Below are 17687 nucleotides of genomic sequence, written 5' to 3' on the forward strand. Positions count from 1 at the left end.
AGGTTCGATCAGTTTTTTACGCACCATCTCAAAAATTCAAAAAATTGATCACACCCAACATATTTGTCGTAGGGTAGTCAGTATAAGCATTGTTTCGGAAAAAAAATGTGATAGTCATAAACTATGCGAAAAATCAAAGTTCGATTGCTCTTGTGCGCACCATCTCGAAAATTCAAAATTTTGACCATTCCCAACATATTAGCTCAATAGAAGATGTTTAAGCTTGGTTTTTCAAAAAAATGTGACGATTATAAAGTTTGCGCAAAGTCGAGGTTCGATCAAGTTTTTGTGCACCTTCTCGAATATTCGAAATATTGACCATTCCAAACATATTAGCTCTAGGGAAGTTGTTCAAGCTGGTTTTGCAAAAAGACATGACGGTCATCAGATTTGCAAAGCGGCAAGGTTCGATCGGTTTTTTACGATCCCTCAAAAATTTAAAATATTGACCATTCCCAATATATTTGCCTTCGGGAAGTCATATATGCTAGGCTTCGTAAAAAAACGTGGCAGTCATAAATTTTGTGCAAAGTCATGGTTTGATAGGTTCGTTGTGCACCATCTCAAAAATTCAAAAAATTAATCATTCCTAACGTATTTGCCCTAGGGAATTCCTATGAGATTGGTTTCACGGAAAAACATGATGGTCATAAAGATTGCGCAAAGTCGAGGTTCAATCAGTTTTTTATGCACCGTCTCCAAATTTTAAAATATTGACCATTCCTAACATATTAGCCTTAAGGAAGTTGTATAAGCCTGGTTTCGCAAAAAAAATGTGATGGTTATAAAGTTTGTGCAAAGTTAAGTTTCGAATGATTTTTTTGCGCACAATCTCAAAAAGTCAAAATATTGATCATTCCTAACATATTAGCCCAATAAAATTTGTATGAGCCAAGTAGCCCAAGGAAGAAGCAACCGTCGTCCCTACCCTAAGCTGCCCTCGCACTCGCCATTGAGGGCACAGGAGCGCGTGCTGCCCGCGAGGTGCCCTTGCCCTCAGTCGCTTCTCACCGCCTATCTCAAGGGTCGCCTCCCTACCTCTTCTCTGGAAGAGAATTATCGATCTTTGGGATATTAGCCCTAGAGAAGTTGTATAAGCTTAGATTCACGTAAAAAATATGACGGTCATAAAATTTCTGCAAAGTCGAGGTTCTATTGTTTTTTTGTACACCATCTCAAAATTTTAAAATATTTGACTATTCCCAACACATTTGCCCAATGGAAGTTGTAAAACCTTAGTTTCGCAAAAAAAAAAAAATGATGCTCATAAAGATTGTCTAAAGCCGAGATTCGATTGTTTTCTTGTGGACCCTCTCAAAAATTTACAATATTGACCATTCCCCATATATTAGCTTTTGGGAAGTTGTATAAGCTTAGTTTCGTAAGAAAACATGATCGTCATAAAGTTTGAGCAAAGTCGAGGTTTGATCGATTTTTTGCGCAATCACAAAAATTCAAAAATTTGATCATTATCAACTTATTTACCCTAGCGAAGTCGTTTGTGCATGGTTTTACACAAAAATATGTCAATCAAAAAGTTTGCGCAAAGTCAAGGTTCAATTGGTTTTCTACGCACCATCTCAAAAATTCAAAATATTGATAATTCCCTACATATTTGCATTATGGAAGTTGTATGAGCCTAGTTTCACAAAAAAACATAACGATCATAAAGTTTGTGCAAAGTGAAGGTTAGATCGGTTTTTTAAGCATCATCTAAAAAATTCAAAATATTGATCATGCCCAACATATTAAACCTACGAAAGTTGTATAAGCCAGTTTTCATAAAAAAAGTAACGATCATAAAGTTTGTGCAAAGTCGAGGTTCGAATAGTTTTTGCACACCATCTTGAAAATTCAAAATATTTACCATTCTCAACATATTAGCCCTAAGATAGTTGTATAAGCTTGGTTTCAGAAACAAACTTACAGTCATAAATTTTGCATAAAGTCGATGTTGGATCAGTTTTCTACGCACTATCATGAAAATTCAAAAAATTGATCATTCCAAACATATTTGTCCATGAGATGCCGTACGAGCATAGTTTCAGAAAAAAAACATGATAGTTATAAAGTTTTTGCAATGTCAAGGTTCGATCGGTTTTTTGCGCATCGTCTCAAAAATTCAAAAAATTGATCACTCCCAACATATTTACCCTAGGATAGTCATTATAAGTATAGTTTCAAAAAAAAACGTGACAGTCATAAACTTTGCGGAAAATCGAAGTTTCATACCAAGGGTGATGTAGAATAGGTGGACAAAGCAGAATACATTTTGACGAAAAACCAATAGTAGAGCTGTATTTGCTGGAATGAGTATTTCGGATAGAAAGTCACAATAGATAAGGAATGAACTCTCGAAGAAAAGTCACAATACAGTTGGATTTGTTGGAATGAGTGTTTTGGATAGAAAAGACACGAATTCGCGATAAAACTTAAATAAGATCGAAAAATAGCTCACCACTAAGTTAAAATCACAAAGGGATACAGAAAGTTCGTCACCCCAAGGATTATAAATGAGGATACAGGACTGAAATCAAAAGACTCACCACTCAAGGACACATCCAAGAGATACAGAGTTTAAGGGAGTACTCAAAGAGAGCTTCTACCAAAATATCATATGTTTCTAAAGTCCTTTCTAAGCCCTAAATACCAAAATAAGTACTAGTGCATGAAATAACACTTCATGCATAGGGAATTTCGAAATTAAGTGTTTTACAACTACTAACAAACTCCTTGATAAGACCCTAGGGTCTTATCATCAAAGAAAAGAAGGGAAAAGGGATGATCACTTCGAGGGGATCGGCCTCCGAGGGTTTGTCAAAAGACTAAATAATATTTCCCTGATTGCCAAAAGAAACAGCTACATCTCTATTTATAGAGTTCTGATTCTAACTGAACTAAAACGACTCAATAAATATTATTTAAAAGCTCAGAAAATAAAAGGACCCTAACATTTCCTCTTTCAATTCAGCCTTGTCCTCAAGGCTGAGCAACATCAAATTATGGAAACTTCTCTTTTAGTGCTCTGTAGGACTCCCTAGCGGCATCTTCCTTTGGTAAATTAGCCCATTGCACCAGCACTTCACTCACGGGATGTCTGCGGTACATTACAACTCGTCGATCAAGTATGGCTTGTGGTTGAGCTTGAACTTTCCTAGTAGTAGAGGTATCTGGCAAATGGTGCTGCACTATCTCATCTTCACCCAACTTCCTCTTAAGGTATGAAACATAAAAAACTGAATGTATTTTAGAGCTAGCAGGCAAATCCAAACGGTAGGCAACTGGTCCAATATGTTCTAATACCTTATAAGGTCCAAAAAATCGAGGAGACAGCTTCATGGAAGATCAGACCGAAAGCTAAATCGTCACCGCCCGCTACTAGGTGGATTTAATCGAGGGAGAAGAAAGAAGAGGTGAACCTAGAGATCGGCGTCGATACCAAGGTCTCATCTGAGGCGATGAGACCTTGGTATCGTCGGCGACTTCTCATCCGCGAGAGGAGAAGAATCCTCGGCATCGCGTGGAGAAGAAACTGAGCATCGAGGCGGCGTTTCTTCTCCCCATGCAAGTAGAAGAAATGAGGCGACGAGGCAGAAGGAAATGGTTTCTTCTCCCCACCTTTTTCGCACGGGCAGAAAAGAGGTAACGTCACAGAAAATGATTTTCTTTTATATATATATACCGAGTAGGGAGAAGAAATCGAGGTTTCTTCTCCCCACGTGCCAAAAAGGGTGACGAGGCAGTCACCCCTTTTTTTTAAAACTTATATACATATATATATATATATATATATATATATATATATATATATATATATACAAGGTATGCAATTTCGTACCGTACCGGAGTTTCGACGTTCGCTCGGTACGGTATGAAACTGTATATCGAGCGATATATCGTTCGGTATATCGCTCGGTATATATATATATATATATATATATATATATATATATATATATATATATATATATATATATATATATATATATATATATATATATATATATATATATATATATATATATATATATATAATTTTTTTTTTTTTTTATAAAAGGCGATGTCGCATCGCCTCAGCGACGTCGTCGAGGCAACACGACGACGCCTCGTTTTTATATATATATTTATATATAAAATATTTTTATAAAAGGTGATGTCGCATCGCCGAGGCGACGTCGCCTCGTTTATATATATATATTTATATATATATATATATATTTATTTATATATAAATATTCTTATATATAAGGCGACATCGCGTCGCCTCGGCGACGTCGCCAATAAAGGCGACGCGACGTCACCTTTTATAAAATATTTATATATTAATTTATATATATATATATATATATTTCGTTCCGTTCGGTAATCGGCGGTCCGTGTACCGGTAAACTGACGGACCGGTACGTACCACCCGTACCGGGCGGTATTATTCGAAATTGCATACCTTGTACATATACATATACATATACATATATGCACATATATAAAACGAGGTGACGTCGCCTCGGTTTTCTATCCACGTGGGGAGAAGAAATCGAGGTGTCTTCTCTCCACGCACCAAAAAAGGTGACAAGGCACTCGTCCCTTTTTTTTTTAGCGGTATACCGAAATCTACCGCTCAGTATACAGTATTGTATCGTATTAAGCGAATCTCGAAACTCCGGTATGGTACGAAATTTTAATCCTTGCGTTGAATAGTGTTTTCCAACTTAAAACCCGTAATATAATTTTATTTTATTTTTCAGAAATTTTTGGAGCTATTTTTTATCATTTTCCTATGTCGTTGGTATGCCCCGCCGTATCTACACATGGTACACTAGTATAGGGCAGTACATATCGTATTGCTGGTCAGTTGGTACACTGGTTTGGACCAAGAAGGTGAACCCTGGTTTGAATAATGTCTACCTTTGCACTTTGGTGAAGATGTTTGAGATGTGTGCAAAGAGCATTGCAATTCTACAATTTGCAGATTATGTTGTAGAAAAGAGGAAAAAAAAAGATCAGACATAGTATTGTTCTTTTTTTTAGATTTGTTCTTTCCCTAATTGCAAAAGATATACCGAAAGCTCTTTTGGTTCATTGAACAAAATATGACAGCTTTAATACCTTAACAAGAAATCTAAAAATCCAATAGAGTGATAGACTAATAGTAGAGTTGAACTATTTTGTGAAACATGACACCACCCAGAAAGATGATCAATCAAGAATGCAAAGTTCTATTTGTGTTCTCCTTTTTCTTATTGTTGCTAGGAGAGACTAATTAAAGTTGTTAATTCTTCTAATTTATAAAAAAATAAAAAAATATGCACACCTAGTTATGTGCTCTTATTGTTGATAGATAATTTATAAATTGTGCAAAAATGTATTAGTTTCAAAGATATCAATATACTTATTTTTTTTACTTCAAAAGAAGTTCTGATCTTAATTACCTTCTGTTTCTTTTTGGTCTCTACAGTGATACATTTGATGAGAACACTCCACCTGTAGATGATCCAAAGTATATATCTTCCTTGGGTTCTGCAATATATAAAGGAATGCAAAGTGGTGATGATGATGCAATATGGCTCATGCAGGTATCATAAATTAGTTATTTCATAGGTACCATAGGTTGATATTATTCATCCTTTAATTACTCCAACACATGAATGAGGAGTTGACATCTTGAAGAGGGTTCTTTTTAAGTGTAGATATTGGTGGTCAATTTTTACAATTTAACAATTGATTAGTTTGGCAAACTTGGAAACTTGGTTTTAGATTTAATACATGTTAGCTAAAGCTGGGTTTCAGAACAAATAGATAGTTTTCTTAATTTTTATCCCTGTTTCGATTGATCCAATTTGAACACTAGGAACTTATGTATCATGTAATAGATATTTTGTCATTAGAAAGAATTTCAAGGTTATTGTTGAAGATGCATGCTATTGTACCATATTGGTTGCCAATGAATATTAAGCATTAAACAATCCTAGAGTAGGAAGCTTTTCCTATTTCAGTTAGATGATGCCTAGTGATTATTTGAGTTTCTTGTGGTTTTATAATAAACAGATATCAACATTTTATGAGGCATGATACCCTCATTATCATGTGTGCGCACCTTGTTGGGGTGATACATACTACTTTGCATTAGCCAACATGTACAATATGCTAGTTCCTTTAATTTTTTTTTCCATGAATTAATAGATTTTAGGGCTTCTTTCAAGGTCAAGCGTGATGCTCTTGGTTTCACAGTAACATCAAATAATCTTTTTGTGTTCTAAACTTCTACAGGGTTGGTTATTTTCATATGACCCGTTCTGGAAACCACCTCAGATGAAGGTAGTGTTTTTGTTGACCTGCTAGTTTAGATTTTATTAATACTTATCTCCGTCATTATCTTATTATTTACTTGAAATTCTGTGTTCATGTCCATTTTATACCAAATACGTTTGATACCTATGTTAATCCTTATAATAAAGTTTTCCTTGATTTGCAATTATGTTGCAAATGTTCTTGTATATGGAGGTTGGCAAAATCATGGGATCAATTTAGAAATATCATGTGTGCTTATTTAATATACTATGACAACAAATAAAATGGCATATGATTTGAGAATTTGTTTTATGATGATCATTTGTATAAATTTTAGTAGGCCATCTTTTGAACTGATTTATAGGTTTATAACTAGGATGAGATTGTAAATAAGATGTTCTCAAGAAGTGAGAGATCGGCATTGAAGAATGCTTATCAAGTATCTCTGGATTGATTTAATTGAAGGCAAACAAGAAAAGAAAGCATATGGTCCTATCAACTGCAAAACTGCATCACACAATGTAATATTGAATAACTATTTGGGATTGAATTTGTCGATCATTTCATGTCACTTGACTATATAGAGTTTTCTTTAACTACATCAACGCTATTGTTTCTGGCAAGGTTCGCAATACCGTACCGTACCGGTGTTTCGACCGGCGCTCGGTACCGGTACGGTACGGTATACCGCTCGGTACACCTGGGTGTACCGAGCGGTATAATCAGGTGTGCCGAGTACTGTAGCTGCTACAGTACTCGGCACGGTAACAGGTGGTCCGCGTACCGGCAACGTATCGGACCGGTACGTACCGCCCGTACCGGGCGGTACGGGTCGGTACTGCAAACCTTGGTTTCTGGTGCATCAAAACTTTTTTTTCTTGATATTGGCACAATTTTTTATAGTTATCTGCACCACATTTTGACAGTAGAAGTGATGTTAAACTTATACTATCATCAGAACTAGTTACTTCTAAGTTGTTAGCATTGTTAGGCTTATACCATCATAAGATGTTAAACTTATAAATTGTTGCCACAATTTGGTTCAGAACCTGCGATTTAACTTTTCTTTTATTGTTAGGCTCTCTTGCATTCAGTTCCAATTGGGCGGATGGTAGTTCTTGATCTATTCGCTGAAGTAAAACCAATATGGATTACATCAAAACAGTTTTACGGTGTTCCATACATCTGGAAAGTTCTCTGTTTCTCAAAATGTTGGTTTTCGTTAATTTTCTTGTAGCAATATGTAAAGATTCCTTTTTTCCATAATCTTGATCAGCAGCAACTTATATTAATTTTCTACAGGTGCATGCTACACAATTTTGCTGGAAATATTGAGATGTATGGTATTCTCGATGCAATTGCACTTGGACCTATTGAAGCTCGTACAAGTGAAAATTCAACCATGGTTAGTTGCCTTTTTGTGGTACTTAAAATATAATTTATTATGTGCAGCTTATTTTGTGATACATGGTACCTAGTCCCAGGGTTTTTAATTTCAAATAATACTGCCTGGTACGGACGATACGTACCGGTCTGATAGCATACCGGTACATGGACCGTCCGCTATCGGGCGAAACACTCAATATGGCCCGTATCGGGTGATACAGGGGCATATCAAACGGTAACAATTGAAATTTCGATCATTATCGCCCGACACAGTTACTGCTCGACATAGCACGATAACGGTTGATTTCGACAGTTACCTACATTTTTTTTTCCTTTCTAACCATTATTTGGGCTAGTTCCACATTGTGAATTTGCTGGTTGTGCCAAATGTCATCAAGGTTCAACAACATAAAACATGTCGTTACAGTGGTTAGTGTTGTGCTTCTGACCAGTGATATAGGATTGTTGGAATTTGTTATTTTAGTTCACTAGTGAGTTAAAATTATTCCTTAATCTAGGTGTGGTAGTCATAATTTATTTATATAGTTTATTATATTATTTCTTGCATCTCTAGAAAATTATTAGGAAATGTTTGAATATATAAACACCATTTTATGACAGTGTTCACAATTTTAATTTTGTACAATCTGTAGTGAATCACATTTCACGTTTTCACTATGAAAATGATTGGTGAAGCACGAACAAAATCTGTGCTATCTGTTAAAGGAACTCTTATAAACTGGTAGTGTCAATCTTTTTCTCAAACGTATCTTTATTATTCAAAAAATATATTTTTCGGTGTTGAAGCCTTTTTGTGAGCATCAAAGGATATGAGTTTGACTACTTGGATAAAGTAAGTTTGTTTTTGCGGATTTAAAATTTTTATTTTTAGCTAAAAAAATGTTCCCTGTCTCTTTCACAACAAGTAAAAGTTGTAGCAAAATTTGTTGTGATTTCTGTTATAAGTTATGGAATTTAGAAGGAGCTATATATTAATATCATCTCTTAATCTATATATATCCTTGAGGAATATCATTGGTATGTTTTATGTTTGTCTAATATTTCGTTGGTCTAAAGGTTAGCGTTGGAATGTCTATGGAAGGCATCGAGCAAAATCCTGTTGTTTATGATCTGATGTCTGAAATGGCATTTCATCATAAACCAGTAGATGTCAAGGTAATATTTACTTTTGTGTACTCATCTCTTTACCTTATTGAATACCATCCACATGTTTTAAGCTATAATTTCCCTTTCTCGCCTCCTATATGGTGTAATGTATAAATTGAAGATATCCTATAGGTTAGTTACATAGAATAAGTTCAAATAGTTTTCCCAAACAGGTACATATATAATTTAAGATTCTTTTTTCGGTTCAGTGGTTAAGTAGTTCCTGCTTCAATGGCAGATTAAGTCTAGTAATCTATAAACTAGAATAGTAGCACTAGAAAAGAAATTTAATTAAAATTTGGAACTTTGTGAAGGACAGTATCAAGTTAAATGCATTTTTGTTGTATTGGGCAAATAGGAATTTAATTTTGATTTGTTTATTGTAGGTCAAATTGCATTAGCTGTAGATTAAACCTTGCCTTGTGAACAAAATTTTGGCCAAATGTGATCTCAGATGGAGCATGTTTCTTTTCTTTGTGCATGTGTTTTGATTATACAAATGTGATTTGCGTATCTGTTTATGGGTTTTCACTTCTTCACTTTGCCTACTTTCTTTTTTATCCTTCATTTAACCTTTGTTAGGTCGGATACATTTAAATATGTCCAGCTGGCAAGGTACTTGACCTATTTCTGGGTTTTTATGCATCATTTTAATATTGAGGAGCTTAGGTGGTCAGTTTTTGGTAGAACAAAATGTAGCATTTTCTTTCTGTTCTAGGATATATAATCCGCTTATTGCCATTCTTCCAATTATGTAGCAAGATATAGTTTCTTAGTCATCATGCAAACTCAGCAAAATAGTTTGTTCCATCAATTCAGGACAGCTTAGTAATTGGATTTCAGAATCTGATAATAGTTAAAAGCATGCCTATTTTTACTTGTGGAAAAAGAATAATGGAACTAGAAGCTCAATGAGGAGGAATCACAATGTGAAAAAAGATTCATATTTCACTTTTAGCAGATTTATTTGGTAGAAATAATTAGATCATCTAGTTTGATTGTTGCCTAAATTTCCTACAACTAACATTCTCTTTTGTTCTTTGTCAATGAACAATTTTAGTTGAGAAGTAAATTTGATGGAATTTTAATGATGTAGAATTCATTATATACATTGTTAAGTGATAAACATATGAAAGCTTGATTTACTGACTGATTATTTCAAAATTTAGATCAGACCCATCAAGAAATGTTTTGGCTTTTCTTTTATCATTTTCTTTTCAGATCTGGGTTGACTTATATGCAACAAGGAGATATGGAAGGTTTGTTCCAGCACTACAAGACGCCTGGCAGATACTATATCATACTCTATATAATTGCACAGATGGTGCCTATGTGAGTTTAATCTTTGTTTTCTCTATTGTAGGCTAATTTATGACTCATAGTGGATCCTCATTATCCACATATAAACTTCATATTCATCTAAAGGTTTTCAGAGTCGAATCTTCTTGCTTGAAATGTGGTGCATTGTGGCTTTAGAAAATTAACCATTCTGAGTGTTCACCAAAAATAGGGTTTAGTTAAGTCTTCATGACCAAAGTTGACGGCTTTGGGAGGGATATAATTGTTCATAGGAGGTTACAATCTAGGATTGCAAAAAGAGAGTTCAAATACAAATAATTCTTCTTCCATAATTTTGTCAATTGCCAATAGAAGTCACAGTCTATGAATGCCAAAGATCATTTGTATGCATGCAACCAAGAAAGTAAATGTCCATAAGGACTCCATATTTCTTTTACTTTCTTTAAAATTAGGATCAGGAAAAGCAAATACAATTGTCTTCTTTTGATAATAAGAAACTTGACAGTTGACACAATAACACCAAATAAGTCAAAAGACGAAGATATTGTGAAAGCTTGCCACCATTGGTGGTGATCACATTGAAGTGATCAAGAACCATAAAGGTACTAGTAAGAAAAATCTTTTAATATTTGATCACTTGAATTAATCATTACTCTGTCAATTGGTTCAATAATAGCACAATTAGATATTACCCTATATTGACTTTTTAGTTCAAAAGATCATGATGTTTTAAGCTGCTTTAGTTGCAGCATCACTACTGGTAACTTCAATGTTTTCTATCCTTATTGGGTTTGGTATTCAGAGAAACACTTGGATTTTAGTAAAAAAGGAGATCTACACTCTTCCTCTCTTACAACAGCAGAAAGAGTGCTGCAACTTAAGTCCGAGGAATCAAAGAGATTTTACCATTGATGTTGATAATACATCAATGATGGTACTTACAAACCTGGCTTTAGATTAATTACTTTCTAGATAAAGGTTGATGAGCAAATTATAACGAAAACTATTTTCATTTGGAAAGCAAATATCAAAGGCATGAAAAAAAAAGAACCAGCTTTTGGATGTTTTATATAATTATGCGAAGGTTATTCAGTTTTTGAGGCAATGGTAGCTTTCATTTACGAAATTATTTCTTGATTTGTACAAAACCTAGTACTCTAGAATTTTCTTATTGAAGAACAAAATAAAAGAAACATAAAATCCTATTTTCCTAATCGTAGTTGTCTCATTTGATAATCTTTGAATTACTTCTACTCAAGGATCACCGTTTGGGTACTGGACCCATTTTGGTAATATGCTCAGACTAGTACATATCAATCAGTACTGGTGTACTGTGTGTATCGGTGTTCTGAAGAAGAAAAAGGAGAAGAAGGGGTGGTAGAGGAAGAGGAGGGAGGAGGAAGGAGGTAGGAGGAAAGAAGAAGAGGAGATGGTGAAGAGGAGGAAGAGGAAGAGGAAAATGGGCATTCCTATGAGAAGCAATTAGGCCAAAGGTGGTGTTTGGTGGTGGTATACAGTGAGGCCATGGTGTGCCTGAGAAGTGGAGGTCACATTGAGAAGCAAAGGTTGCGCTGTGCGTGAGAAACAATTAGGGTAGTTTCCTTATATATGGATGAACTGAATCGCCGTAAACAGGGGCGGTCTACATACCACATACCAGTTGATGTCTGAACCAGTATGTACTGCCTGTTTCGTATCAGTCTAAGTGAAACACGTCATTTGCTTCTACATCTTTTCATCTGTTTTCTTATTCTCTTTATTATCATTTTACTTTTCTTCCTTATCTTCTTTGTTACGGCCTTCATCTGTACTATCGGTCATGATGGTTAATGTCCCAGCAGAGCATTAGAAATCTTTGGCCGCTTTTATGGCTTCAAGACTATGAATTAAGTCCCAGATAAAAATAGTTTGATAAGCAGAGGCAAAGAAAGAGGTGCTGAGAGCTAAAAGACCAAAGAGAGAGAATTTCATGATCAAGGGCATTAGAAACTTAAAGTTTGCTTGTGATTGGATTGCGCAACTAGACCATAGTCCAAATTGAAGTGGTTCAAGCTAAGCTTTCTTCCAGATTCTAATGGGTAAACCATTGCTTGAATTGGTTTAAATTACCACATGAAATTACAGTTTTACCTCTTTGAGATTATTATCAATAATTAAGTGCATCACTTTTGGTGCTTTCATGCATTTACTTACCAGTTATTAGTTCTAATGCTTTTTGATGTATCTATATGTCTCAACCGCTCAACAACAGGACAAAAATCGAGATGTAATTGTTGCATTTCCAGATGTTGATCCATCTGTCATATTGATACCAGAGATATCTGAAGAGAGAAAGCTTGTGCATTTTAGTTGACAATTATCAGAAAGAGAGCCACTGAAGGAAACAGCTAATTCTTATGATCAACCACATTTATGGTATTCAACTGCTGATGTCACACGCGCATTAGTTCTTTTCCTAGAAAATGGGTATGATGTATCAGATAGCCAGACTTTCAGGTGATTTGCGATTCATTTGTTTTTGCGTAAAGCTTGCCATGACTAGAGCAAGGAATTGAAACACACACTGATAGTTATCTGCTTATATGTTAGACTTGCATAATGCTGGTATCTATCTCTTCCATCCACATCTCTGACATATTACTGGTATTTATATGCTAGACTGCATAAAGCTTGCCATGACTAGAGCAAGGAATTCAAACACACTGTGTTAGTTATTTGCTTATATGTTAGACTTGCATATTGTTGGTATTCATCGCTTCCATCTAAATCAGCATATTTGCATCTTAATATTAGTTTCAAAAGCAGCTGAAATTTGACTGATGGTAGTGGCAAAATCCAAGTAGAGTTCTGATTTGACAGGTTTAAGCAATGTACATTGGTAGACGGTTGTGGTTCTGTAACTGCAAAATTATGATGAGTCAATTGCTCAGTGAAACTTTTGGATGAAGTCAGTATATTTTCCTTTCCTTCTTATTCCCCCTCTTTTTGTCTTTTTATCTCTTATTTGTTCTATTTTTCCAATTACTAAGTGACTAAGATGTCTTTGTTTCTAAAACAAGATCTTGTACATGTTGCTAGAGAATGAGGTTTTGCATGTGAATTTGGTCTTTGGTCCTTAGCAGGTGTGAAACTGGCATGATATGCAACATTGAGGCTTAGATCGTCCCAACCACTTACTAAATCATTGTCCAATGACCAATTTTCTTTTATGGTTAAAGATACTTCCTTTCCCATGTAAATTTACATTGTTCATACTTCATATTGCTCTCAATGTCCATGATTGCAAGTTCTTTATCCAGTTGTATATTATTTTATGACAATGAAAGCTTATCAAGTTATAACCCATATAAAGCAGTCTAGACTACAGCTCCATGACTAGAATTGGCTTGTGTTTGTTATGATACATGTAAATTTTTGCTGCTTCAATGGGTATGACTCTTTCTATCAATTCTTGTTGTTCTCATGTGATAAACTAAACGGATAATTATATAAAATGATAAATATTGTAAATTATCTGCATCCTTATCCATTTTTTCTCCCTTTCTTCCACATAAAAATATTATACAGTTCAATATTATCTTAAAGTCAGCTACAAACAATATTATACAGTTCAAATATTTAATCCCATCAAGAATAATTTTTTATAAATCATGTCAATATTAGGAGCTTTTAACATGCTGCTATATTTTGATAATGGATCTTATATAAATCTCGTGGATCTATTATTCCAGATATGATCTTGTGGATCTCACCCGTCAGGCATTAGCAAAGTATGCAAACAAAGTATTCTTGAAGATTATAGAAGGGTACAAACTTAGTAATTTAAAACAAGCGACCATATATAGCCAGCACTTTCTTGACCTTGTGAAAGATCTGGACATGCTTTTGTCATGCCATGATGGTTTTCTGCTTGGCCCCTGGTTGGAAAGTGCCAAGCGCCTTGCAAGAGACCCAGAACAGGAGCAACAGGTAAGATTCTTGTTGTCACCTGTTTGCCCTCCTCAAATTTGAATACTTGTATGCCTATTTAAGTAGGATTCTGTCATTGTCATGCTTCTATGGTGCAGTTTGAATGGAATGCAAGGACTCAAGTAACCATGTGGTTTGATAACACTGAGACTGAAGCTAGTTTGCTTCGTGATTATGGTACATACCAATGCAGAAGCAATTTGCTTTATACCCTTTACTTTGGTGTCATCAATCTGTTTTAATGTAATACTCTTGCGACAATCTCAATTGTGCAGGAAACAAGTACTGGAGTGGTCTTCTACTAGACTACTATGGGCCAAGAGCATCTATATATTTCAAGTACATGATAGACAGCTTGGTGAAGGGGGAGAGTTTCCCATTAGAAGACTGGAGGAGGGACTGGATAGGCCTTACCAACAAGTGGCAAAGCAGTAGAAATTTGTTTCCAGTAAAAGCTTCTGGTGATGCTCTAAATATATCTCGATGGCTATATGACAAGTATTTATGTAGTGATAACTTGCAATCACTTTATATGGGTTCAAACTATGATGAAGCTGCTAATTTTGTGAGCTTCTATGTTTGACACAATCTCCTGATGATAATTTCGTTCCCGAAGTTCAAAAGAATCTTATTGCCTTGGGCTTTTTATCAAAACAATTATGTTATGAGTTGTTTGTTCCATAATGAATTCCTAATTTATTTGTCAAGAAGGCATTGTCTAGGCAATGATATGTCAATTTGCCACAAATTGAGTTTCTTATTACTCTGTAACACCAGAGTCAACTTAGTACTTAATATGTTTGGTGTTCCCACTGTTTATGGACTATGGATATTTCAAAATATATTAATGGGAACTTTTAGTACCAAACAAGAAGATCATCATTTTTGACGATAAATGCTATTGTTGACTACTGTAATAATTTTAATTTCTTTGAGTTTCCTGACACCTGAACCGACATTGACCAAACTTACCAGAATTGTCATGGGCACTGTCAAGCTACAGCACTTTTAATTCAGTTTTCAAAGCATACTTGTGACTTCTGGGCATAAATATTACGATTTACACGTGAAAATATTAAGTTCAAGTCGGCTTCTAGGGTAGTGCCTTCTCAAGCTGGAAATTTATCTAAGCATCGTCTAGTTCCTGGCAGAAATCCTTGTGAACTTAATTAGCTAGTGATTGTAGTTTTGTAGCCACCTCAAATTTAATCTTTCGAGCCATAATTTAACCTTTTCTTGGTTCTCTCCAGTCCTGACTCAAAATGCAAGAGAAAGTATCAAACCATGACAAGTCAGCTTGGTTACAAGGTCACTGAGTACGTATTTCAATGATTTCCAAAAGATGCTGATTTCAATACTGCCTGACGGCTTTGTTTGGACATACTCTTCAGGTTCAACTTTTTGAGTTCGATGCAAGGGTCAACTCAGAAGATTTCCGATTCCTCAATTCTCGAAAGGTAACATTTTTATTATTCACATTCTTCACAAGGCAAAAAGAAATTAAAATATAATATGCTCAACATATTGTCAGATGAAGAGTGGTGACAAGAAACCCCTAGAGACTAGAAAAGTAGGGTATGATGGTTTCTATATTATTACATGAAACATGCCTTGAATCATGTTAGCTTCTTAGTTTCCTCTCACTATCTTGTCATAATTAACGATCATAGATGGACTAAGTAGCCCTAATTAACACAAACAGGTAGCAGCAACAAGGAAAAGCTTAGGTTATCTTCCATCCATACGATACCATCTCTTGAATGAAAATTTTTGACAGAGGAGTTAAATTTATTTTGCAATAAAAATAACTTAGAATGAAAAATTAATCCACTCTTACTATGAACTTAAAAGCACCTAAAATAAATAAAAAATAAAAAAAAATAAAAACTAAAGCAAAGAGTTTTCAAGCGATAATCGCTCGAAAGTTCTGTTCCACATATGTAGATAGATCATAACAGAATGCTTCCTATCCGTTCTTCTTTTCTTTCCTCCTCTCACCAATCAAACAACATCTCTAATAGGGGCTGTAAAAGGGATGTCCTCTATCAAGGTTGTTTTTGCGTCTTCGGACATCAAAGTTGCTTTTGTGTCTTTGGACGTTGAGGATGAAGATGAAATAGTACTAAATAAAGTATCTCTTGATAGAATCGATTATTGCTGGCCTGGGTGCTACTTTGCTAGGATCTTCGTTATCAAGACCTCCTCTTGAGGCTAGGATAGAGGGGTAGAAAGATGTTTAGATCGTAGACTTACTAAAAGAGTCATAGATGAGGGCCTCCAATAGTTCACAGCGAAATAGGTGTTAGGATCTCAATGGCACTTGCGGGGGGAGTGGTGAATTAGTGTTATAGAAATTTTTAACCGATTTAAAGCTTGATCGTAAAATCTATATCGAAAATATAATTAACCAAATATTGAGAGCAAGTAAGGTTTGCAAGTAAAGTGAATAATAATAAGTAAGCAATCACAAACAAAATAATTGATGAGTTTATGGACTAATATGCTTTTAAGATAAGTAACATAGAAAATACTTTCGATCACAAACTCGAACCATTGAAGGACAAATTATTGAAGCAATAGAATCGGATGTTATGTCGAGAAAGGTATCATATTGGAAATTGGATATCGAGCCAAATGATTAGTCGATGTGCCAAAGATTAGACTTCGTATTATAAGTTCAAGTATCGTGTTGGAAGATCGAATATTGCACTAAAAGATCGAATGTCATGGAAAAGTCGAAATGTCAATAGATTGGGTGATATACTGAAGGAAAGGACAATGTGCCGGAGGTTTGGATAAAATATCGAAAGATCAAACGACATGCTAGAATGGCATACAATATGCTGAAAGCTTCATAATTATGCCAGATATGTGGTTGGATTGTTAAAGTTTTGATCAAAGTCTTTTTGGATCAAATTGTGTTGGTGTGAAAACCATCCCAACTTATCGAGAAAGCTAATAGGCTTGGACTAGGGTTGAACTAGGTCCGTTAGAAGGCCAAAATAGTGGCCTTGAGTAGGCTTAGACAGTGGTACTGCCTGAGTCAACCGACAGACAATATCAGCATTATCGATAGTGGTACCACCTAGGGCGATGGTGGTACCACCCAGAAATTAAATTTTGCTGTGGTGGTACCACCCAAAAGTTCAAAATTATGACGTCAAAAGTTGTGGTTGCAGTATCACCCATATCCCAAAATTTTCAATGATTTAAATTATTTGGCTCTATTTTGAATCCTTTTGGGGCCTATAAATACCCCACTAAGACTTGGTTGAGGCGTGAATCAAGTTGTGAAGTTTATGAAGGGTTAGAGCATTATTTGTCTCTTCCTCCTCATTGAGTTTAGAGGTGATTTTGAGTTATAGGAGATAAAATCTCTTATAAAAGAGTGAGTGTAGAGGTTTTCTCCTAAGCTTATTAAAAGAAAAAAAGTTAAAATAAGGGTAGTTGATCTTCACCCATTGGAAAGAAGATCGGTAGTGAAAGCCGATGGCCTCAAGGGAAGAAGAATCGAGAGTGGACATAGATCAGGAAAATCGAACCACTATAAATCGATTTGCATCCTTTCTTTTACCTTT

The 17687-nt window shown here is 35.1% G+C and overlaps 1 pseudogene; it reads left to right on the plus strand.

The window, feature by feature from the left end:
- The window catches only part of LOC135629620 (alpha-N-acetylglucosaminidase-like), a 74846-nt pseudogene extending 59841 nt beyond the window's left edge, over positions 1-15005 (plus strand).
- The last annotated feature ends 2682 nt before the right edge of the window (positions 15006-17687 follow it).

Source organism: Musa acuminata, chromosome BXJ3-1 (genome assembly GCF_036884655.1).
Source record: "Musa acuminata AAA Group cultivar baxijiao chromosome BXJ3-1, Cavendish_Baxijiao_AAA, whole genome shotgun sequence".
NCBI lineage: Eukaryota > Viridiplantae > Streptophyta > Magnoliopsida > Zingiberales > Musaceae > Musa > Musa acuminata.